We start from the raw sequence: 25790 nt of genomic DNA, 5'->3' as shown, positions 1-25790 counted from the left end.
CAGGTTATGTATGACAATATATTTGCAACAGAGTGAGACATAAGAGCCCTGGGAAGCCATAAGATGCCCAATAAAGGTGGCATCAACACCTCTAGTAACCAAGAATGTTTATAAGGCTTAGAAATCCAAAGACACTATGAACATCAGGTATGTAACATGTAGCATGTTTCCTCAGGGCATCTCAATAAAGGTTTTCAAAGAAAGAACATCCATTGAATACAAAATCAATGAATCCAGCAAGGCTTATTAAGTTCCTTTAGGACTTTAAGCACCCATACTGGAAGAGACATTACAGCATTTAAATGTGTCTGAGGTGGTCTTCCAACGTTGTAACAAAGTGTCAGTCTTCCAACATTGTAACAAAGTGTCAGAGTCTTCCAACGTTGCAACAAAGTGTCAGAGTCTGGTTACTGTACAAAGGAAGATGTTTATTTAACTTACAGCTTTAGAGAGTACTAGCCTAAGTGTTGGTCTTTCTGCTTGGATGGGAAGGTGCCTTAGGACACAGAAGCCCAGGAACCACACAGCTCTAAGGGCAGACTGTATCCCAATAGGAGGGCGCACTGAGACACAGGGGTCCAGAAACCATGTAACTCTTAGCAGAAGCCTCCTCAGCCAGCAGAGGTGGTGTAGCTGCCAGGGGAGGGGATCACTAGCTGAGCTGAGGAGCTCAGGAGCTTCAGCCTGGCTTCTCCTCTCCCCTTCTTCCCGTCCTCCTTTCTCCTTCATTGCTTCTTGTCTTCATCTAACGAGATAATCACACCATGCAGCAAATCTCATAAAAGAGATTTATTGGGAGGGTTTAGGGTGTCGAGGGACAAATCCAGGAGTGGCTGCCTCTGCTCCTAGGAGGGAGCAGACAACAAGAAATCAAAGCCCAGTACTTATATAGGGGTTCTTTCTAGGGGAAGAGATTTTTAGGGTGATTTTCAGAGTGAGGATTGGTAGGATTTCAAATCCTGAGCTTGGGAGCTTGGGGACTGGTGGGTTTTCTTGTTCAGAGATTGTTGGGTTTTTGTGGGAAGTTCAGGGATTGCTGGGGTTCAGACTATTCACCTAAAATTAGCATAATCTGGGGAGGGGCTGGCTACTGGAACTCCTCAGGCCTGGCCGCTTTCCAGCCCTGATGGTTTACAAAGTTTACAAAGTATACAAAAAGTTTACAATGGGAGTCCAAGGCAGGGAAAGCCTTGCCTACCACTTGGATTGTGTAAATACCCAACCCTAAGACATGGCCCAGTTTGCTCTGCCTCTGGTAAGAGGCTCGTGGTAGACAGCATCACGGTGAAGAGAGAGTAGGAAGAGTCACATGGTATGACAAGACGCTGCAGAAAGGGAAACGTCTTGTTCTCTTATACTGACTTCTCCAGATAGAACTGAGGGCCAACAAGAACTGCTAGTCCTTCTACGAGGAGACCCCAGTGTCTGATCTACCTTGCCCTGTACTGTGCCTCTTACAGGTTCTAGTACCTTTCTATACCACCTCACTGGGGTCAAACCTCTGACACATAGACTCTTGAGAGATCCTCTGAAGCGAAAGTAGTCAGGATCACCTCAAATCCTTAAGACTTGTCGGCACATCTTATCTCAGCCCTCAGTACCAGCGAATCTGTTCCTTCATGAGGTGCACCTTCATGATAGGCATTTTAGAATGAAACTTTGAGACAAAGGATGGAGACATTAATATTCTCACAGAGCAATGGGGTAGCTTCAAAGGAAGTTCTAAACGGGAGAGCGCTCTGTTCTACAGAATTCCCAGACTTGATTCCATTTTGGAGATGAAGCTGAAACATAGTCACTGTGACCCAGAATCTACACAGGAGACAGATGGGAACTGCCCTCTGTACAGAATGGTGAAACGGAAGTTCTATACATCATTAGAGCCACTGAGGGTGTGACTTTGTAGATCAAAGAACCCATGCCGCACGTAGGCATGTGTCCTGGACTCAGTTTCATCCCAGCAGTTGGGACAAAATGGAGACAGTTGGACAAGTTCAGGCTCACCTAAAATAATGCTTCTATCTAAAAGAGTAAAGAGACTCAATGCCTTTTTTCACATAGGTGCCCATTCCTTTCTTTCCCAACTATTCCACAAGGCACCCCTCTATGTAGGGGCAGGAGAGGTGGGGGTGGGGAGTGCAGCCTCAGCTGAGAAGTGTATCCACAGCAGAAGTCCATCCCTTTTCAGAGGGATCCACCAACCTGCTACCTAAGAGCCATGGTTGCTATGCTGCTGGCTCAGGTGCCTGAACCACCCCAAGGTTGCAAAGCTGGGCTGGAATTTGAAATCTCGGAGTCAGAGCCTTGCTCCTAATTACTGCCCTTCCCTGAATCGGCTGACATCATGCCAGACTTGTGAAGGTTTTCCTTCCATCCACGGAGACAGATCTGAGCAGATGGTAACAGCTGTGAGGAAGCTGATGTTCAAAGTGGGGTGACAATAAACTGGGAGAGATAACCTTCTCCTGCTCTCTATGCCCTGCATCACGGCCCCCGTCCATGTGTTTGGTATCATCACCAACACTCCTTGCTTTCAAGTTCTTGGTTTGCTTTTTTTGAATGTTGTTTCTCATCAGCTATACCACGCATGGAGTCAGGACTCACGGTGTGCAGGATCCAGGCCATCTTCAGCATCATCCAAGTGGAAAATGATCCCTGGCTCATAGTAAATAGCAAAACTGTGCAGTATGCCTAGAAATCACACATCAGTTTTCTAGATGCTTCCTTGGGGGCATTTACAATATTCTTGCTCTCGGTATTTTATATTCTGTTGCTTCTGATGTTTTCCTGGAAAACAATTTGATTACTCTGAGAATTCAAAAGGACAGTGTGAATGGAGAATTAAATAAGTTTTTCATGTTATAAAAGACCTTCCCGTGGGAAGTGATGGGGAGAACCAGTCTTCGCCCATTAGAGCCCTGCACGACTAATTAGCACTGGCTTGCAATCAAGGCTATTCTTTGGGTGGCCACTTCCTTCCGAGCCTGTGACACAGCCCATCTGACCCCTGCTTCCTATTTTCAACTTCACACAATGAATCCTTCCTAAAATGTGTCTCTCTCCCTTCGGAGAATGAAACTTGCAGCACTAGCTCTCTCCCCCACTGCTTCTCTTTGCAGTTTTCTTTTTATTCTTTGAGCTCTCTCTGCAATGAAAGTTCCTTTTCTAGTCTGCAAAGACCTTTCACACTGGAAAAAATTGGAGTTTGGTGCTACATAAAGTGTAGGCCCTGTGACAGCAAATGATTAGAGAGCATTTGGTGCAGAATTTTAATCCCCGACCCCACTGGGAGCCTGGGATTATCCCCCAGAGCACGTTCAGGGGCCCTGTGGGGAACCAAGGACACGGGCCTCCGAGTAAGCTGGAGTTCATATATAGTCCCAAATCTATCACTTTCCAGTGTGCCGTGAACTAGTTAGCTGAGCCTTCTCTGCCTTGGCTTCTCATTTGTAAGATAAAGATTCTTAATTTTATTTTTAGTGTATTTAGAGTAGAAAATTTGAGTCTTAATTCTGGGTTTCAGAGTCATTTTGAAGGTTTGGTGAGGTCAAAACAGTGACTACTGCAAAAGACATCATTTTCTTTGTGGGGTTTGAGAGGAAAAGTCAAGGCCAGAGAACAGGGCCTGAAGTAGAGATGTAGAGGGAGACTGGGTGCCTTTGTAGAGACAGGGCCTGGAGGTCCTAAAGTCAATGACCATGACAAATGCAGGGCCACAGTCAAGAGGCTCAGGCAAGGGCTGCAGGATGAGGGAGGCTTCCCGGTGGCAGCTGCTGTACGGTGGTAGCTGCTACTGAAGACTGCAGACAGCCCCAAGCTGATCCTTCCTGATCGAATGACCTTTCTTTAGCTTGCAGTTAGAGACTTTATTCTGCTTTGAAAGGTCATTACACAGATTAAATTAGACAACAACTGCAAAGTACTTCACCAAGGGTGTGGCACAGTAGGCCTTTAATAACCGATATCACTTCGTGTTACTTACTCTTGCTATCGATTTAGAAGTCAGTTTCACCTCCAGTCCTAAATTCTCTCACCTGAAGATGACTGTTGGAGAGGAGCCATCTTGGCTCTGGTAGAAATTGAGATGACACAGTAAAGCACCCAGGGCAAAGCACGTGCTACCTAGAGGGACTCCCTCGCCCTTCCCTGTCTCTCCTGCTCTGATGAGCTCTGTGTGGCTGAGAGCTGTACCCCAACTGTGTGACAGTTTGTCTCCATGAAGGACTGCTGCGACCTGTCCCTGCATGAGTTCTCCCTTGGTACTTCTACGTCTTGGAAACCTTGTGGCAGAACTGTTGGTGATCTGGAACTTTCCCATAAGGTAGGCCCTTCACACACACCTTATCACACAGCCTTCACACACCTTATCACACAGCCAGCACTCGAATCCCACACATCACTGATGGTGACAGTGCCATGTTCTCCTCAGATAGGCAATTGTTTGAGTATTTCACAGTCAGCTTGGTTAGAAAACTTTTCTGGATGGAAATCCTCAGGGCTCTAAAAGGGGCTCAGTATCTGAGCAAACAAGTTTACAAAGGAAGGCAGAAACACAGAGAGTTTCAGTGGCTACCATGGTTTTTCAGGTCTCAGTGGGTTCCAAGCCTTACTTTCAAGGTTTTAAGAACAAGACCAAGGCTAAACACACTTTTCCAGAAGTTGTATGTATATACATTTGTGTGTGTGTGTGTGTGTTTGTGTGCATGTTTGTATGTGTGTGTACATGTATATACATGTGTGTTTGTGTGCGCATGTATGTGCCTATGCATGTGTGTTTGTGTGTGCATGTACATGTGTGTGCATGTATATACATGTATGTGCCTATGTGTGTTTGTGTGTGCATGTAGATGTGTGTGCATCTGTATGCATGTGTGTCTGTCTGTCCTCGTCTATCTGTCCTTTCTGTGGATGTATACTTGTATCTATGTTCTCTCCCACTCCCAGCCTCTCCCTCCCTTCCTTTTTTCTTCCTTGTGCAGTTTTATCCACTTGGACAACTATGGCTGTTCTCTCTCTCTCTCTCTCTCTCTCTCTCTCTCTCTCTCTCTCTCGTGGCTGGGGCTCTTTCCAGACCCTCTGAGGCCCCATTCGACTGCACTTGCGTTCCATGTGCTGACACAGCACTGTTGCTCTCTCCCTCCCCCTCTTATATCAAACACTATGCAGACAATTTATCCTGCTCAGTGTCAAATGCCAGGTCCACTTTGGATATGCGTTAGTTTGTTCAGGGTGGATTTGGTCTCACTCTTTTTCCATTACAGCCCTGCACCCCCCCCCCAACACTCTCCCCATTACCTGACTAGTAGCTAGTCAAGAGTCTGTCTATTCTTCATACCCTTTAGAGACATGTAGAGATATTAGATGTTCAAGGCTGGGTGTGTGCAGAGTGAATTAGCACTCCAAGGAAGAATGGGAGCCTGTCTTCTCTTCCCTCCTTCTCCCTCTCTCCCTTGCTCCTTTCCTTCTCTCTTCTCTCTCTCTCTCTCTCCTTCCCTAAAATGTATCCCAGATTTTAAATTTATAAAATGAATGAATAATTTGGTGAGAAACAGATCTTTCAGATTTGCATAGCCCCAGTTTCTCTGTGGGCTGAATTTTCAACCAAGAGCCGAGCTTTCTTCTAGCAGATGGGGAAGCTCAAGTCCAAGAGAACCGAATGGCAGGAGGACCCAGATCATGAGGAGACACCTGCACCCGTGGGCTTGTTAAATGAGTATGTAGTCACTTCCACGTGAGTCCAGTTCAAGCTGTGTCTACTCTGTCATGGAACTGAAGAGCTAACATACACTTTATCACCACCAGTGAATGAATCCAGGCTGGACAGATGGCTCAATGGCTAATAACTTACACACAAGTGTGAGGACCGGAGTTCAGATTCCCAGAACCCAGGAAAAGCCAGGCACAGTCTACAGTCCCAGGATTCCTACAGTGGGACAGGAAGCTTGCAAGCCAGCTCTCAGGATGACCTAGGCAAGCAGCCGACCTCTGAGGTCCATGCACACACCATGGGATGAGAGCTCCCGCATTTACACACATGAACTTGTACATGCAGCATACTGCTCCACACCCCCAAACAGATACAATTCTTAAAATTGGAGCAATCTGCTGTATAAATACTCAATTCTTCAAAGAAGTCTTTGGCACTTGGGTAGTGGTGCTTTGTGTTCCTCTGTGTGTGTTCCCACATGCCTTAGTTTCTGGGGAAGGTTGTGTCATTAAGAAGATTCCCAGTCTGTGTGTGCTCACAGTTCTGTGCACACAGTGTGGCAGCATGGCTCTGATTATTGTTGTAACATATCATTGTGGTCCCAAGCCTCAAACAGTGGCCAACAGCAACCAGTCTTGAATAGAAACATTACCCATTGTAGATATTTTAAGCAAGCTCTCTAGTTCAGAATGCAGAAAGGAAGGAAACATGGTCTTAAGAGCAAGACAAGCAGAAGGGACAGGGACAGATAATAAAAACATGCCCAGCATGGAGGATTTGGAAGGAGCTCATTGCTGGGACAGAGGGAAGTGACACTCAGAAAGGAGTCAGCTAGCAAACGCTGCTGTCTGTCATTCACCTGTGTGAGAGACTGGACATTGATCCTGCTGGAACCTGGAATCTAGGATCAAGGGAGCTTCAGGGGAGCAATGCTACCCTGGGGACAGTCCCTGGGATGACAGTTACCCACCCTGGGGACAGTTACCCACCCTGGGATGACAGTTACCCACCATAGGGTGACAGTTACCCACCCTGAGGTGACAGTTACCCACCCTGGGGTAACAGTTACCCACCATAGGGTGACAGTTATCCTTCCTGGGGTGACAGTTACCCACCCTGGGGTGACAGTTACCCACCATAGGGTGACAGTTACCCACCCAGGGGCGACAGTTACCCACCCTGGGGTGACAGTTACCCACCCTGGGGTGACAGTTACCCACCATAGGGTGACAGTTATCCTTCCTGGGGTGACAGTTACCCACCCTGGGGTGACAGTTACCTACCCTGGGGTGACAGTTATCCACCCTGAGGTTCCAGTTACATACCCTGGTGTGGCAATTACCACACCTGGGGTGATAGTTACTCACCCTAGGGTAACAGTTACCCCACCCTGGGGTGACAGTTAATTATGATGAAGTGAAAGTTACATACCTGGGGTGCCACTCAACCCACCCCAAGGTACCAGTTATCCAGCATTTCTGTCCTGTGGGTTAAGGTCACTGGGAAGAGCTCTCAGATGATGCAATTGTAGACCAGACCATGCATATATTAAAATAGTGAGGTCTGAGGAATAGGGGCAAAATGGAGTTAGCATCCTCTGCCTCCATGGACTGGTCAGCTTAAACTGTCAGGCACAGGTAATAATGCAATGTTATATGCTTACTGTGTGTGTGTGTGTGTGTGCGCGCGCGCGCGCGCGTGCGTGCGTGTGCGTGCGTGCGTGCGTGCGTGCGTGTGCGTGTGTGTGTGTGTGTCAGCTAATTTGTATTTATCTGATAAAACACAGTGTGATCTGGGTAACCTATAGAAGGAGGAGCTTATTGGGAGCTACAGTTTCAGGGGGATGGGAGTCCATCCCCATCATGACGGGGAGCCTGCCAGCAGGCAGCCATGGCTGGAGAGCAGCAGCTGAAAGCTCACATCCCAGTACACAAAGGGGAAGCAGAGAGAGACGGAATGGTGGTGGCCTTTTGAAACCTCAAAGCCTCCAATAAGCCCACACCTCCTAGTCCTTTCCAAACAGTTGCAGTGGCTGGAGACCAAGGATTCAGACATATAAGCCTATCGGGTCTCATTCAAATGACCACACTGGGTTTCAAAAACTAAAAGGTGCAGTATTAAATATCTGCCAGAAATAAACTGCATGGCAGATCTGAAAGTTACATAGCTGATTGAAAAAAAGCCAAATAAAACTAAGGAGACTTTTGCTGTATTTAAAACATGTGAGACTCAGCTGAAGAGAAAGTTAGTGAACCTGGAGATAGTCCAGAAAATATGCAGAATGCACACAAACAAACGAAATTCCAGAGTACGGGCAGGGTGGGATACAGAGCATTGCTGCAACGCTACCTTTCCTGTATTTACATCAGACTGAAGACGGAGAGGGAGAGAAAATAGGATGGAATCAATATTTGAAGAGACAATGAGGGCTGACCTCAGAAAGCAGGAATGGCTGTCAGGCTTATGGAGCAGGAGGTCAGCAGTTGTTTAGGGGGCTGTTGAGTTTGCTCCCTGGCACAAGGAATGAATTGCATGACCGAGAGAGAGAACGCTAAGCTGTTTAAAAAGAAAAGCGGTATCTTTATACAATTGGTCTGGGAGAAGCCTAAGACTAGAAGTCCCTTAGCAGACTCTGGCCTGGGGATTTTATAGGACACCTAGGTCCTCCCATTTCTCCTATTGGTCCTGTTTAGATACTCACCCATTTCTCCTTGCAGTGCTTTCTGGGATCAAGAAACAGCCACCTCCAGAGAATGGCTTCCACTGCCCTAATCTACCTGCTTGCTTATACCTCCTCCAGCTTATAGCTGCAAACTGTGTGCCTTTGTCATGCCTGTAACAGGCTCTGAGCTCCTCAGCACAGTGACTTTAGTCCTTGAACTTCCTTTTTTTTTTTTTTTTGTCTTCATTTTACTTTACCTTCTGTATTTACCCTATGAAAGTTTGTGACATCTGTAGTCCTCAGAAGAAAGATGAAGATACAGCCCCTTAATCTCTGGCAGAGAGAAAGGAAAGGAAACAGGGTGCTTAGTGGTTGGCTCTGCACTCAAGGATTGATGCTACAATAAAATATGTTTCTGGTATAGCTCCAGAGAGCATGGAACAGGAGGCAAACTAACTCTGCCATGCAGAGGTTTACAAACCTTCACTCAGTGTAAGTATGCTTCGACCAAATCAAAGGAGATTTGAGTGGAAGTTGGTCAGCCTAGGCAGAGGGAAGGGGCTGGAGTATAGGTGCCAAGACCTTATTAGTGGCTGTATTTAAAGAAGAAGAATTTCATGACTGGAAGACAGAGTATCTGACAGACAAAAAGAAGGTGGGTCTTCTAAAACTTCAATAGCCTTTAAGTACAATGAACCATCTTCAAGGAAAAGAAGTACTGCAGCCTGCAATGCTGGAAGTGGAGTGTGTGTGTGCAGTGGTTCATCCTGACAACCTTATGGGTCAGGAATTACCTTGGACACGAGACACTTGTCAGGGCAGCACCTTTTATAGGCTTGGGTTCTGACCAGAATATGTAATAGGGTTAAGCCTGAGGGTTCCTAGTTCTCTGCCTCCTGATTACGGATACAAGGTAACCAACTGTTTCTACTTCCCTAAGATGATTACACCCAGGACTGTGAACCAAAATGAACCCCTCCTTCCTGAAGTTACTTTTATCAGGGTACTTTCATTGTAGCGACAGAAAATCAACAGACTTTTAAGGCAGAGAAAGTAAGGGATCAAACCTGGGACATAAAAGCTCTTTCAGAAAAGCTTGAATTTCTTTCCCCATTTTGATGAGACCCCAAACAGAAGAAAACAAAACCAAACAGACAAGAGCCATAAACGAAGCAGACATATGCTCTGGATCACTCCACTACCACCACATTTGTTGCTCATGGTTACATTATGGCCACTTGGACGCAGTGGGGGAGTTGAATATTCAGTAGGCTCCATTTTGTAAATAAATGATTATGCTAGCTAACTGTAAAACAGTCCAGAGTGGTAAAATTCCATGGGACTCTAGTAATTATATATGCCTCATTTTAGAGTATTCAATGCTGCTTTCAAAAGAAGTGACTGTGTAGACCAGTCAAAACGCTCTAGCCATAATTTACAGTCTTGACCTAAAGTGACAGGTTCTGATTTTAAATTGGTTAGTAAGTATATTTAATAGTGTGAGGTCAGCATGACACTACCAAATGGCCAAATGACAGCTGCCCTACATGGAATTCATACAAACTCCACATGAAATTCTTTTAACAACTAGAGCAACACACATTCTTCTTTCTAGTGGAAAACTGAAGTGAAACGCATTTCCCCACAACGTGATTTTTGTTTCATAAGGTAGACAATAAATTGAGACCCTGACATGGAATTCAGATAACATAGCCCTTTAAATGTTTCTGGTTTATAAGAAAATGACAGAGATCAATTCATTAAGTGATAGTTTATGTCAAGTAAAGGCCAGCCACTGCTAATGATGGTCCAGTGCTAATGATGGTCCACTGTCAATGATGGTCCAGTGCCAATGATGGTCCACTGTCAATGATGGTCCACTGTCAATGATGGTCCACTGTCAATGATGGTCCACTGTCAATGATGGTCCAGAAGAAGGGAGGACTTGCTGGAGTTTGAACAGAATTTCATCCAAATTTCAGACATAATGGAACCTGGGATAGAAAGCCTGGTTTATGGTTAAGCCATTTCAGAATGGCTGGGATGGGTTGGTTCATGCTTTTCCTCTGGTTCTGTCTTGTGACCATGAATATATTCTCAAAAAAAAATTTTAAAAACAAATATAACTTGAAATGTCACTTTCCTGTTCCAATTCCAGGAATAACTGGATTGAATGAGTATTTAAACATGCCATAATGACAACCTTATCTCAACGGAAGAAGAACGCCTCCTGGGGAACAGGGGTGGCTCTTTAAGACTGGCAGACAGTGGTTAATCCACAGGCAGAATCAAGATAAGTAGGTGATCTATCTGTTCTGAAAAAAGTCACAAACCTGTTGTTCCCAGATACCATTATGAACAGTGTTCTTAAATAAACAGCATTCCTTTGTTGACTAGTTTGAATTATGATACAGAAATGCATGAAAGAACACAGAAATATTCAAAGTATGTCTTTCTATTTGCTAATTAGAACTTTGCTGTTTTGTTGTTTGGTTTGTGTTTAATTGTATACAGTCACACTGCACACAGTAATACTTCAGCCAGCATCTGCCTGTGCAGCACAGCGCCCTCATAGGTGGTAGAACCTATAACTGTCATAGTTTGTCTTCTATGATGTTCACACAGTGATGAGATGACCTAATGGTACACTTCTCAAAATGAACACTCATCATTTAGTAATGAAAGCTTGCATTTATTTTTATTTTAGTTCTGAATATTATCTATAACAAAAGTTGGGGGCTCAGTGGTGTAGGACACTTGCTGCTGTTGCAGAGCACTGAAGTGGATCATGGCTGCCTGGAACTCAAGTTTCAGGGAATCTGCTGTCTTCTCCTGGCCTCCATGTTTACCCTTACACACATGCACGGACACACACACACACACACACATGTGCACACACACATACACGCGCGCGCGTGCGCGCGCGCACACACACACACACACACACAAATGACAATAAACATAAAATTTTTTGAAAAAGAAATAAAAGCTTGTATGCCTATCTTATGTAGCTTTTTAAATAAATAGTTTATGTCTAATGGAAGGCAAAAATAATTTTTTTGCTTTAAAGAAAAGACCATTATATACCCACATTGCTACAGAGAGACATAAAGCAGGGGAAGACAGTCTGATCTTCTTTCATGTTAAGTTTGCCCCCAGGGAGCGTGTGGGGGGGGGGGGCGTGCTGTAGTGTCCAGGTGATAAACTGCTGAAAAAAGATGCTCCTATGCAAAAGGAGGTGCCCTGGTGAGCTTCTGTCAACAGGACACAGGTTAAAGTCATTTGTGAGAAGGGAACCTCAACTGACAAAATTCCTCCAACAGTCTGGCCTGTGAGCTGGACTGTAGGCATTTCCTTGATTTGTTGATGTGGGAAGCCTCAGTCCACTGTAGGCAGTGACCCCAGGCAGGTCCTTCATAGAAGCTGAAATAAAGCTGCTCTCCCCTACATGGTTTCGGTTGTGGTGTTTTATCACAGCAATAGGGACCCTGAGATGCTCTTAGAGTGTCATGCTTCTGGGCTGCCTGCTACACCTAGTAAACTGAGATGTACTTTGTAAGCATGCCCGACAGATGATAAAGACTTGGCTTTATGGTGGAAGAGAATAAATAGCTCAAAACATAGGTAAGAAAGGCAAGAAAGGCAAGGGTCTGCAGAGCTTAAACATAAGGCACAGCGTTTATGTACGAGGTTAAGATCTGCCAGGGGTTTTGTCTCTGTGCCAGTGGAAGAGCATCTCTCAGCCAGATGAATCAGCTTCTCTATAGGACAAGCCTGGGAAAACGGGGCTGGGAAATTGATGTCAGGAGAGTGTTTGCCTTTTAGGTATGAAGACCTGAGCCTGGTCCCCAGAATTCATGTAAAAAAATCCAAGTGATGGGGGTGTGCTTGTAACCCTAGTGTTGGGGAGGCAGAGACAAGAGAATCCTGGGGCTTGCTAAAAAAGTTACTATAAATACAGAGCCAAGCAGACTCAAGCATTAGCTGGGTCTCCAGGTGTCCTGAAGCAGGGAGGAGTGCAAGGTCTTGCTTTGAGAATTACACCTTGGCTCCCTAAGAGTAGAATGGCTTCCCTCGTGGAGAGGAGCACTGAGAGGTGGGTCTGATGGGGGAGGGGAGATGCCACGCTTCCTTGTTGATATACTGGTAGCGCTTGAATTATCTAGAAGCCATTCCATTGAAAGAAACAGAAGCCAGAGAGTACTGATCAGAAAGTTCAGTACGTTGATGATTCTCACTGAAGCAGAGGACTGACTGACAGTGGCTGGCGTTCATTGTTCCAGTGGATTTCGAGGCAAAGGGGGGCGTATAACATTTAAAAGACAATTCTCGTCTAATGGACCAACTGTTGAGTGGAGATGAGGCTGGGCATGAAAAGATAAAGTGTGATTAAGAGTTTAGATTTTTGGGGGAGAAGAGCAGCTTGATTTCAGAAGCCAAAGAGCTGTCAACAGAGTGAGCCACTTAGACACTGTGAGAATCTTCAGCAACTCGGTGGAAGTGTGCTGTGCAGTTGTTTGAGAACTGGCTGAATTGGAATTGGGAGTTGTTTTTTCCTTCAAGCAGTGTGCCAACAAAAAGGAGAGAGACAGAGGAAGGGTGGGCCAGGGACCAAAGGAGAGGGGTAGAGTCACTAAGCACCCATACAATCATGTTGAGCAAGTCTTCATGAGGATTTGGGGTTCCACACATGTAAGAAATATGAGACAAAGTTGGGTCATATTTGCCTCCCTAGAGGTTTGTTTCTATTGGTCATTATTTTTAAGATTCTTCTGGAAAGGGTCTTTGTAAAGTTGTAAAGTAGGTTTTAAAACACTTCTTTTAATGCCCATCTACCGCTCCCCTGCCCCTTTAAGTCAGCCCTCCTCTCAAAGCTATCAGAAATAAAGATCTGGTCACATTGCTCAGTTCTCTTTCCTTCTGCACCAGGATCTGGTCTCCGCTTGGCTTCAACTATCCCCTTAGCATGTGATCACTGCATCCTCCATGTGCAGTGCATTGTGGGAGAGAGAGAAGCAAGCATGCATCCATGAAGGAGTGTGGCATGTGCTCAACAAGGTCAGAGCTGAAACAAAACAAAACACCCAACCAGGAATCTCTGTGTGTGCTGCTCTACAATCCCACTCCGTCCCACACCAGCCTATGACATTTCTGTGTATCCTCTGCTACTACACTCCAGACGTCCCTTGAAACTGTTTCTCACCACTAGGGCTTCTGGACTGAGGTAAATCCCCAGCTTTATGGCTTTGTGGAGCCTGCTACAGAAGCATTGTTCTCTTGCTGTTGCTAGGTTGGCTTGGGTGGTAGATTGATTTAGTTTTGAGATAGGCTGTCACTCCGTAATCCAAGTGTGGTGGTTTGAATGAGAATGGTCCCCATAGGATCGTATGTTTGAATACTTGGTCCCCTGTTGATGGAACTGTTCGGAAATCTGTGACCTTGCTGGAGGAGATATATCACTGGGGATTGTCTTTGAAGTTTCAAAAGCCCACCTCTCTCTCTCTCTCTCTCTCTCTCTCTCTCTCTCTCTCTCTCTTTCCTTCCTGATTTTTGGATCTGATGTAAGCTCTCAGCTTCTGCTCCCCACACTATACCTGTCTACCTTGCATCCCTGCAAGGATGGTCATGGACTCACCCTCTGGAACTATATGTCTCGATAAATTCTTGTGGACATTAGATTGGTCATGATCTCTTCGCAGCAATAGAAAAGTTACTGAGACACCGAACTAAGCTCAATCCTCATGTGCCGGCCTCCCATGTGCTGGGATTGCAGGCACGCACCACCTCATCCTGCTCTGCGGAGACAGAGCTACATTCCTGTGCATACACCCTTCAAGAGCAGGGCCTTCCCAAAGGATGCTTTTAGGCTACATGCCTGCCAGGAAGATAAGACAATGAAGGTTCAATGAATGAGTAAATGATTACAAGTCACTCGATATGTGGTAAATTGATTCTAGAACATTTTACAATTTGGGCTAAAAGGATAATGTGACCTTTTATCAGAGAGAGAGAGAGAGAGAGAGAGAGAGAGAGAGAGAGAGAGAGAGAGAGAGAGAGAGAGACTGACTTTTCTTGAATGCCATAATGAAACCTAACATTTTACATTATAATAAAAATCCTCCAGCTCCTGGAATATGTGTTATGACAGAGTCTGATGTTACTTGTTTAGCATTCAGCCTGTATCTATGACATATGTACTCTGTAGCATCCAGCCTGTATCTATCACATATGGACTGTTTACAAAAGAGCACGCTGGGTGTCGTTGTCATCATGAAAGTTAAAGCTTTAGCTTCTTGGAGTCCTTGCTCTAAGAAGGAAAATGATGAGGGTAGCTGCTTATATGTAAACATAACTTGGTATAAATGCTACAGAAAATGTAGCAAAAAGAGATGAACAAGAGAGGCCTGATGTTGAGTATGGGGTCAAGTAGGCATGTATGGTGATTAAAGCTACATGTGGGAATGTTCAATAACTAAAGTCATTTCCTGCTCAGAGAAGGAACCCATGAAGACCCCTGATGTGCTCAGGGTCTAGTTGGGGAGAGCAAGGTCCACAGAACAAGGTGGAAGATGAAGGCAGAAGCTGATGTACCAGGTGAAGGTTTTTGGATTGTTTCTGCAATAAAGGCCAATCACTGAAAAAATATTTTGAATAAGAACATTCATTGTCTAAGCATTTTCATGTTGAAGGGTCACTTGTAGAAGATGTAGAACATGATTAGGAGGGCAAGAGAGACTATGAGAGCCCATGGAAGAGATCTGTTCTTTCAGAATCCAGAAATTAGGCTTGCTTCATTCCATTAGGAGACTCATGGGTGTGGCAGCTCAGGTCTGTGATCCCAGCACTTGGGTGGCAGAAACAGAACTTCTGAGTTTGAGACTACGATGGGCTAGGCTACAGAGTGAGATCATGCCTCAACCAACCAACCAATCAGAATAACAAAAGGAAGAGACACAGTGAGAGACAGAAAAGGGAGAAGGGAAGAGAAGGGAAAGAGAGGGGAGGAGAAGGGAGGAGAGGGGAAAGGAGGGGGGAAAAAACAAGGGAAAGGAGAAAGGAAAGGGGAGGGGAGGGGAGGGGAGGGGAGGGGAGGGGAGGGGAGGGGAAGGGAAGGGAAGGGAAGGGAAGGGAAGGGAAGGGAAGGGAAGGGAAGGGAAGGGAAGGGAAGGGAAGGGAAGGGAAGGGAAGGGAAGGGAAGGGAAGGGAAAGGGCACTAGGATCTGGCTCCCTTTCCATGTAAATTGAAGCCAAGAAGAGAGAAGCATGGCTATGTCAGAGATGCAGGCTCTTGTATCTGACCCCCCCCCCCACAGGCTGTGGCCCCAGGATAAAGACTTTATATTCCTGTAGGCTAACTATTCCCATTCTGGGTTTCAGGAAGGAAGGAGGGGCAAGCATTAAAGGAAAAACCAGAACGTGTCAGCATCCATCCCAAGATGTTCTCAGAATCCCAACGAAACAGGTTTTTACTCCTATTACACTATCCAGAACTGCATGACACAGCCACCTCTATTCATAAGAAAACCTAGAAAGTATGTTTTAAAAGAAAGAAAGAAAGAAAGAGAGAGAGAAAGAGAGAAAGAGAGAAAGAGAGAAAGAGAGAAAGAGAGAAAGAGAGAAAGAGAGAAAGAGAGAAAGAAAGAAAGAGAGAAAGAAAGAAAGAGAGAAAGAAAGAAAGAAAGAAAGAAAGAAAGAAAGAAAGAAAGAAAGAAAGAAAGAAAGAAAGAAAGAAAGAAAGAAAGAAAGAAAGAAAGAGAAAGAAGAGATACCGGATTTGTTCCAGCCCAGACAAATTCAGGTTTAGTAAAGAAGAATCTTAGCTAGCTGATGGCAAATTGACTTTCTCCTCCCACCTCTTGTTAGGGCAGGTAAGCACCGTTTACTTTGTCCAGGGGAGGCTGTTCTGAGTTAACTTGTAGAAAGAGCATATGAATGGCTGAAACCACTGAAGAACAGGCCCAGTAGACACTGACAACCATTTCATGAAAACCCATCAAGCCCTGTTCTAACTTGCTTCCTTGAGACAGATTTCTTTGCAACTACGATAATGATTTATCCTCTGGTGACAAGATATGTCTATCATCCAAAGCCACCCACATTTGGGACATGGAAGTGGTCCGTGCACAGTGACATGTCTGGACTCAAGGGATAGAGGAACTTATTACTTTTCCTGGTAGCAATGGACAATTCAGTTATATGATCCCTGGAGCTGTCCCAGTCATGCTCTAAGCTCAGTAAGTAGGAAATGGTCCAGGGGTGTGTTGGGTCTCTTTTCCTGTGTGTTGATGTAGCTCTGGTGTAATGGCTATAAGGCAGTGAAAGCTATGCCTGTAGCTGTCTTACAGGGACAGACCATGCTCTTTCTATTGCAAGGCTAACCACCTAGGGTGGATTCAACTGTGTACATTTTGATCTGTCTTGGAAGTACTGATCTATGGAATAGAGCTATATGCTGATGCTTGCACTGAATCCTAACGTTTGCTTTACAATGAACATATTCAATTTTGTTCAAGGCTGACTAGGTACCAACCACCTATTTAAATCATCTCTTACCGTATCATATTCTGCAAAAGGTACATGCCCACACCAGGAACTCCTGATGTTTACCATTCAACATTGAATTTCTGTGATATAAAATTTTGAGAGAGTTTGTAGACACATACTGTCATTCAGTGATCTTGCTCTATCCTCTCCTTAAATCTTTCTGCACTTCATGGATGTTTCTCTTCTTCTGCTGTCTCTGTTCTTATCTAGGTTGCCATGGTCTCACTCCTCAACTGTTAACAGCAAGACTTGATGTAATTGTACCTTTTCCAGACTCTTGAAATCTGGTTTACTGTTTTCCTCAATTTTTTACTATAGAATGCAGTCATTTTTCCCAATATTTAAAAACCTCAGTAAGTTCACACTGATCTTGGGATTAATACAGACGTGGTGATTCACCTCAGAGACCTTTTACCATCTGGCCCTTGCCAGGTGTGTTAGCTACTTTTCTGATGCTGTGGTAAAAACACCAGGATCCAAAGCAACTCGAGGAAGGAAGGACTTAATCTGGCTTATGATTCTAGAGAAAAAGAGTCCATAACAGTTTGGAAAGCATGGAAGGTGCCAGGAAGCAGCGAGATTGCATTTCACACCGGAAGAAGAGAGGGTGAGAAGGCAGTGGGTAAGGCTATAAATCTTCAAAGACAGCTCTCAGGGATGAACGTCCTCCAGCAAGGCTCCACTATTTTCCTAAATAGCATTTCCAAGTGGGAACGGAATATTCAAATATATGATCTGATGGAGGGATGCTTCTCATTCTAACACCATACCCACCTTTCCAAACACATACAGCTTTGCCCCTTGCTTCCGTCGAGCCACTGACTCATCCTCAGGTAGACAGTATTCTACTCATGCAGTCCACCACCCCCTAAAATGCCCTTTGTCACTGTCTTTCCTGGGGAATTTGTGTATTTCCCTTGGACCACACCTTAAACACAATTCCCTACTTCACTAGGGTCAGAAAAACCTTGTTTATAACTTTTATCACAATGGCAGTTTTAAACTTACCAGTTACCACCTGGTTAATGCTTAACTAAACCACCTACCCTATCCATCCAATTTGAAAAAGAATAATGTTTGATTTGGTTCTCTCTCTGCTATCATTAGTATAATTCACATTTCTTTGATTATTGAGGTTGAACAAACACAAAACCTTTTGAATAATGAAGACAAGAACATGCTGGGTAGCCTCACACAATTGATGATTTGTGTGTAATTTGCAAGGCAGGATGATTTTTAAATGTGCAGATTGTGCCCACAAATGGTACATGGCTCAAGGGAGATTTAAATCTGGATGTGTATGAATCCCAGGCCTGGATCCAGGTTCGTCATACTGGCTTTCTCTCTTAAGTGAGACATTTTACATGTAACAGTGCTTTATTCAGAGTGTAGTGTGGTCAATTTTTTTTAAATCAGTATCATTTGAAATGGGAGAATAAACAAAGAATGGTAGTGAATGAAAGACCCACTACTGCTATAAAATCCCAAATGAAGACAAATCTCTGGTCTCCTCCTATCTGCCCACACCACACTGTCCAGTGTTCTGATACTGTCAACTGATAGTCTGAAGAATTGAAGATTTTATTAGGTATCCTGTGGTAGCAACACAATTCATCTTGATTATTAATATCTCTTGAGTGTTTCTATAATAGTGCTCTGATCTAAACCAAATAGCACTAAGACTTGATTCAATTCTCACCTTCTTAGGAATCCATAAGCCATCAAATGCTCAGTGTTAGATGTGAAGAGACAAGAGGTGGGAAGATGACTGGAAAGGGAGCTGCCCATGCCTTCCTTCTCTCCCAGGGCTGTGCCTTCCCGGGTTTCTAACCAGTTCCAGACAGTTACTTCAACTTGGAACTGGGAGTTGGCAGGCTCCAGGTTACTACATGGTCCATTCCCTATCCTTGGCAGAGACAAAAAATGTGGAATTCTTTAGGGTCTAAATTAATAAGCAGACTGGGTTCTGAGACCCACTGTGACAGACAGCCAACTAAGCAAGGGCTATGAGGACTGAGTGATATGGCCTCCCGGTGACCAAAACCTCAAGTCTTTTATTTTCAATGAAGACAGGACAAATGTTCCAGAATAGGAAGCCATTTTGTTTGTTTGGTTTTTGCTTAGTCAGTTTTTTTTGTTTGTTTTGTTTTTAGACTGGGGTCTTTAGTTTAACAGGCCTTGCTGTTCTGGAACTTTCTCAATAGGCCAGGCTGACCTCAAACTTACAGGGATCCACCTGCCTCTGCCTCCCATGTGCTGGGATTAAAGGTGTTCGCTTCCACCACTCACCTGACACAAGGCAATTTCTAAGTGTTGACAGGTGGACAGAATACCCTGCTTCTGTGATTTATTTTTAATATTTTTCTATTGGGGGTTTGAATGAAATGATAGCATTAAAAAGTAGAGAGACTGTAGTTTAAAGTCAGGCAATGATCATGAAGAATCTCTATTTGGTTTTGATCAGGCAGATTTACTTCCATTATTTTATGTGACTTTAGTGTAGCTGTTAACAATCTGCACCTAGGATTCTGTGTTTTCTTCAGGGGTAAATGCTGTCATTTTATCGTACTGCGATTCTGCAGAAATAACTCAAGATCTCACTGCATAGAAGCTCCCGGTGTCCTTACCCTAACCTTGATTCGGCATGCTCTCCTTTTATTAACCAGTTCCATAATAAATGTATTTCCTTATCAATTTTGTCAATATATCTTCTTCTTTCCTTGAGCTGGACTCTGGAAGGATGTTTTCTTTTGAAGGAAGTGAAGAATAAGGTTTGCAACACAAACTTCCTTATTGCCTCCTACTGACAGCATGAGTTCACTAGTTTCAAATACTAGCAATTTGAAATCTTCAATATTTTAATGAGTAATCATAGTCTTAATTTATCTTTCCTTGGTCATTCAAGATGGTCAATTAGAATCTTGTATTTGTTGTCTATATTTCTTCTTTTGGGTTTTTATATGACTTTGGCCCATTTTTCTATATTGGATGTTGATTTTCTTAAAAATTGATATGAATCACTTATTTTAGCTGTACGCATGTAGATTGGACATTCTTGTTTTTCTGAGACAAAGTCTCTTTTTGGAACTCAAACTGGCCTTGAACTCATGATCGTCCTACTTCAGCCACGAATCTCCCACCCCAGGTGCTGAGATTGCAGGCATGTGCTACCACACTGGGTTAATTCATCAACATTTACTGAGTAAACTCGGATGAATACAACTGGGATAAGGGCATAAAATTCTGCTACAAAAGCTGATACACTATTTTGATTTCTCCTGCTGGGTTTTGTGTTCCTTTTTGATATGTTATACTCTTTCTCTAATTTCCACTTATATTACAATCACTCAGCTCCAACCCATGTCCCTTACACGCATGGGATATGTACTGTTTGTGAGATCAAGGAGCATAAATAGTTGTGTTATTGACATCAGCAGAGCTTGGTAATGATGTGCTGGCTCTAATTCAGGTAAATTATCACTGACATTATAAAATGTGGCCAACAGTATGTGGACTTGAAAAGAACAACCAAGAAAACTCCAATATATTTTAGCCAATGGTTTATACTTAACAATCACGCCAACAATGTAGAGTATAAAAGACAGATGATAGACAGACAGACAGACAGACAGACAGACAGATGATAGATAGAGAGGTAGGTAGATAGATAGATAGATAGATAGATAGATAGATAGATAGACAATAGATAGACAGACAGATAGAAGATAGACAATAGATGGGTAAATGATAGAAAGATGATGGGTAGATAGACAAAGATAAATGACAGACAAATGGTAAATAGACAGACAGATGATAGATAGATAGATAGATAGATAGATAGATAGATAGATAGATCAGATGATGGTAATAGACATAGATAAATGATAGATGATTGATAGACAGACAGGAGATAAATAGAGAAAATCCAGAGGATAGAAGATTAGTCAGACAGATGGATTCAAGGAGAAAAGGATAGTTACAAGGACCCACCATGTCTAAAGGGAATTATAGTATTCACCCTCATGGTGAGAATTCCACTTAACTTCTTATGGAGGTATTGGCTGGCTATGTGTTAAAATGAAAACACACCAGTAGGCATGCAAATTAAGATGAGAAGACTGTAGGAAGACTTTCTGTGTTCTCTTATATCACTAGAATGATAAGTTCCTAGAAAAATTACCCAGGACCTGGAAAATAAAAAATATTCCCCATGAACAAAGAGGAATAAAAATCAAATATTAAGAATGTCCTGGAAGGTGAGAGTTGGGTGTTTTATTCCCAGCCTCAGGCTATTAATTTTTTTTCGGTGAATAACTAGTACTTATAATCAGATAAATCAAAAAACTGTAAAAAGTGTTATTGACAAGTTCAACAAATCTAAGAAAATTAAAGGAAGGATGAAATAGTACTTTATGAGGGGAAGTCTTGTAAGACTGCACCCTACTGACATCAAAGAAACAAAGATATGCATTTTGCCGTGGGGTGAGTTCTCCTGTGCTGTCTATAAGGAGGAGCTATAGGTGTGGAATGTTGAGTAAGGCATTGTTGGCTGGTTAGCTGAGCACGTTTAGAAAGTCCCTTCAGGTTCCAGGGAGATCGCTCAGCAAGTAGCGTCTGCTGTGCACCCATCAAGATGTAACTGCACATTCCCAGAATCCACATTAAAATCTGTGTGTGATGTGTGCACCTATCATCCCACAGTGTGATGTGTGCATCACCCCACAGCCCAGCAGACAAAGACAGGCGCATCCTAAAGGCTCACTGAACAGCCAGTCTAGCTGAAACGGCAGGCTCTAGATCCTGTGAGGGACCCTGTCTAAAGAACTAAAGTGGAGAACTATAGACAGTCAGTGTTTTCTCCATATCTCAAAATCTGCATGAACAGATAAGTGTACCCATACACACATGCAAGTATCATATGCATGCACATACATACACACATACACACACATATGTGCACACACACATGCACATGCACACACAAATAAATAATTAAAAATAATTTGAAAAGTGTGTAGCCTCTGACTTTCAACCTCCTTATACATAATAATATACAATAATAATGTACATTTATAGAAAACTGAAATTAGTAACAAGGTATAAACATATCTAGCACAGTTGGCATAAAGTGAACAATAAATGGAAACTATCATTATTTTCGCTATCATTATTGTATCGTGGAAATGGCAGTCTGCCTGACTAGGTAAGTCTGCAGAACACTGGGACTTCCTACAGAGAAAATCTATGATACATGCCTAGTAGCTGGTCTAGAGCCAATGAGGCCTTTCTGTAAATACGTTGTCAGTGGCTGGAGAGATGTCTCAGTGCTCAAGAAGACTTAACTGTTTTTGCAAAGAACCAGGTTCAGTTCTTAGTACCCAACTGGAAGCTCACAACTACTGGTAACTCCAGTTTCAGGAGTTACAGTGCCATCTGCTGGCCTCCATGGCATTTCATACACATTGTGAATACATGCTAGTACATCTGTGTGTGTACGCACATGCACGTGAGCACATACTCTCTTTCACAATACACACAACCACACACACACACACACACACACAGGCAAAACACACACACAGGCAAAACACACACACACACACACACACACACACACACACAGGCAAAACACACACACACACACACTAAAGAATTTTGAAGTCACTGCTTCCTGAGAACTTGCTGTGTTTTGGTCTAGGTACATCAGGTTATTCTCATCCGTGGTCATCATGTGAGATACAGTCTATCTCCTTTGTCATAGTCAAACAGATCCTAACACCCACTGAGTTTAAATAACTTGAACAAGAGCTGGAAAGTCGTAAAATGGAATTTGACCAGCATGCGTTTGATTTCTGTGCTAGGAATGACTAAAGTGTTAATATATGAGATCTGAGAGAAATGAATAAATACTAAATGAAATGAGACTATCCCCTGAGCATATCAAGCCACCAGGAGAAACCTGGATTTTATCTCTGAGTTTTAAATTATGGCTAAGAAGTTGAAGAACTTGGGGACCAAATTTATTCCCAATAAACTTCTCATTCTGGGTTTGGGAAAGGAACATATTCAGTCAAACACTGCTGAGCGTGGCTCAGGTGAGCATCCAATCCAACACTGCTGAGCGTGGCTCAATGTCTGAGATATGATGAGTGTCCCAAGGCTAGTGGGATATATTTGGAGGAAGACACTCTGCTTACAGCATCCAGTGTCCTTCCCAATCTACAGTCCCCAAGTCCTCCACATTCCTCCTGGACACAGCATGGTGGGCTCTGTCATGCAATGGCCTTCTCCTTGGTATCAACTTGTGTATCTACTACTTTCCAATCGATGTAGTAAAATACCGTGTCCAAGGAAACTCCGAAAAGAAATTTGAGCTAATGATTCCAAGAGGTTAGAGTCCACGATGGCAGGGTGGAGCTGCCCTCCCCATGGTACAGCTCCATGCAGAGTGTTGGCTACAACAGCAAGCTGAGAGCTCCCATCTTAAACCTCAAGCAGGCAGCAGAAAGCAAACTGAGGATGGCTCCAGTCTTTCACCTCCCAAATCCAACTCCTTCAGTAAGTCTACACTTCCTAAACTGCCTGAGCAATGCCACCAATGAGGCACCAAGCCCTATAGAAGACAGACCTGACAAAGACAGGCACTCTGCCATGTTGAGGGACTAGCTAAAACTCTCAAGGAAAACACCAAGGGTGGAAAAGAGTCCCAAGCTGCCAGTGCCTGCATGACGATGTCCAACAGGAGAGGTGAGGACACATCCCAGGGAAGACCACACCATATGTTTTTGTGCATAAAATGAGGAGTGTGACAGCCATGGCTTAGCCAGGACACTGAGTGATTCAATATGACTGAGAGGCAGCATGTGTCTAAGTAATCACCAGAGGAATCTGTGGAGAGCTCTTGGTGCTGCTTCTAGGAATTTGGCAAGAATCTGACATTGGGCTAGGACAAAGGCTCAGATAAGAATTTGACATTGGGTTGGGGCAAGGCTCAGATGAATACAGCTGAGGAATGTATTGTATTTCTTGTATCTTGGACATCCTGATACACCCCTAGACACAGTGACTGCACAGCTTTGTTTATTGCTTTGTTTGATCCTTGACAACTTTGTCTTTGATCTAGAACTGACCCTGTTCTTTGCACATACCTAGAATGGTTTAAAGGCTGACTGGGGAAAAATAAACCCACTTCAGCCTCAGCAATGGCTGGAGTCATGTTAAAATGTTGTCTAATTGTCTTTTCTTTGTTCAATCCTCACTCCCTCCCTCGAGACCATGTTGACCGACTGAGCTGGCTTGGTCAGGAATCTACAAAGACAGGCAAGATCCAAGCTATGGCAGCAAGGGCTCTGCTCTGAGATGTCTGAAGTTTATCTTGATTCAGGACAGGAGAGCCAGTAGGATCTTTAGAAGGGGAAGGAGATGGGCAGTTTTGCATGTGTTTATGCAGGCTGGCTGGAGCACAGCTGTGACAGTTAGCAGCAGTGGTGGTGAGGATACAGAAAGCAATCAGGGTGAGAAAGTAAGTAGCCTGAACGCAGAACATGTGCTGCAGGAAGGAAGGGAGTTCCTGCGATGTCTGGGAAACAGAGGCACAGGGAGGGTGAAGCAGTGCAGATTGACCCATCACCCTTACAACTGCACTCACTTTTATTCTCTGTGGTGCAGCCAAAAGGTCATTTCATCAGAGACCTAGCCATTGACAAACTTATTGAAAACAGGGCCCTCTGCTTCCTGACTGTGGATACAATATGACCTTTTATTTCCTGGTCCTAATGCCAGACCAAGGTGGGCTGTATTTACTGGAGCTATAAGCCAAGAGAAACACTTCCTTAAAATTTGATTGATTGATTGATTGATTGATTGATTGATAAGAGATACCAGCGAAACAGCATTTTAGGGGATGAGGTAAGATGCCAAGTTTCAGGCTAGCCTGGGCTACATGGTGGCAATCTGTCTCAGAGGGAAAAATATGTACAAACAAATTCCTCCCTTTCTATCACATCTTCATCCTCTCAGTCTTGTTCATGTCAGCAAACGTCACTGGGAGTTGTTCGCATATGAGCTGGGTTTTGTGTGTTTCTCTTATATCACATTCAGTGAAGGCTGGGGGGCACACATGGGACTGGATTCTGACTTTGACCTTGTGCATCACCACAGGGCCCAGAACTCCTGAGCAATTGCATTCATGTTTTCCCATGAGCAGAGAAGAGATGCTGGTGCCAATGACCAAGTTAGAAAATACAAAGAAAATGACAGGTTTTTGTGAAGAAGGAAGAAAGCTGCTTTGGAAAAAAACAATTTTAGGAGTTTGTAAAAATTATTGAGTGGCCAGGAGATTGAACAAGTACAAGACTCGGGGCACAGATGTGGGTTGACACCAGGGATGTGAAGCCACTCATGTTAGACAGTAACATTAAAACCAGTCACATGATAAGGGGCTGTGACAGTCATGGCTCTAAGGGGAGAAGGAGATCCTGAAACCCAACCTTGTGTAGCTCTCCAAGCTTTGTACCCTAATGAGAATGGGGAGCTGCTGGGCAAACATCATGCTCAAGAATGTACAGTGCCTCACACACAAAGGGAGCACCGGTAAGTATCTCTCCAGAGTGCTCCACGGACAAAGGGAGCACCATTGAGTATCCATGGTACCTTATAGACAAAGGGAACACCTCTAAGTATCCATGATGTGTCACAGACAAAGCGAGTACCTCTTCCGGCTCAAAAGCATTGTTAGTAACAAAGCTTGCCAAATATGAAGGGAGAACCACTCAGGAATAACAGTATGGAGCCCCTACCTAGCATGAGCAAAACTCTGCATTCAATCGCCAGTACTACAACAAAATAAAACAAATAGATACACCAGTAAGCTGAGAC

General features: G+C 43.8%; 1 long non-coding RNA gene across 1 annotated transcript; it reads right to left on the bottom strand.

Annotated features, from left to right (window-relative positions):
* Positions 1-475: 475 nt before the first annotated feature.
* Positions 476-6788, bottom strand: Gm40182. The gene is made up of 3 exons (XR_867778.1): positions 6567-6788; positions 2605-2787; positions 476-845 (listed from the first exon to the last, which is right to left on the bottom strand). It is a non-coding gene; the product is annotated as a predicted gene, 40182 (long non-coding RNA).
* Between the last annotated feature and the right edge of the window lie 19002 nt (positions 6789-25790).

This window comes from Mus musculus, chromosome 3 (genome assembly GCF_000001635.26).
Source record: "Mus musculus strain C57BL/6J chromosome 3, GRCm38.p6 C57BL/6J".
Classification (NCBI taxonomy): Eukaryota; Metazoa; Chordata; class Mammalia; order Rodentia; family Muridae; genus Mus; species Mus musculus.
This window is presented reverse-complemented; position numbering and strand designations above follow the sequence as displayed.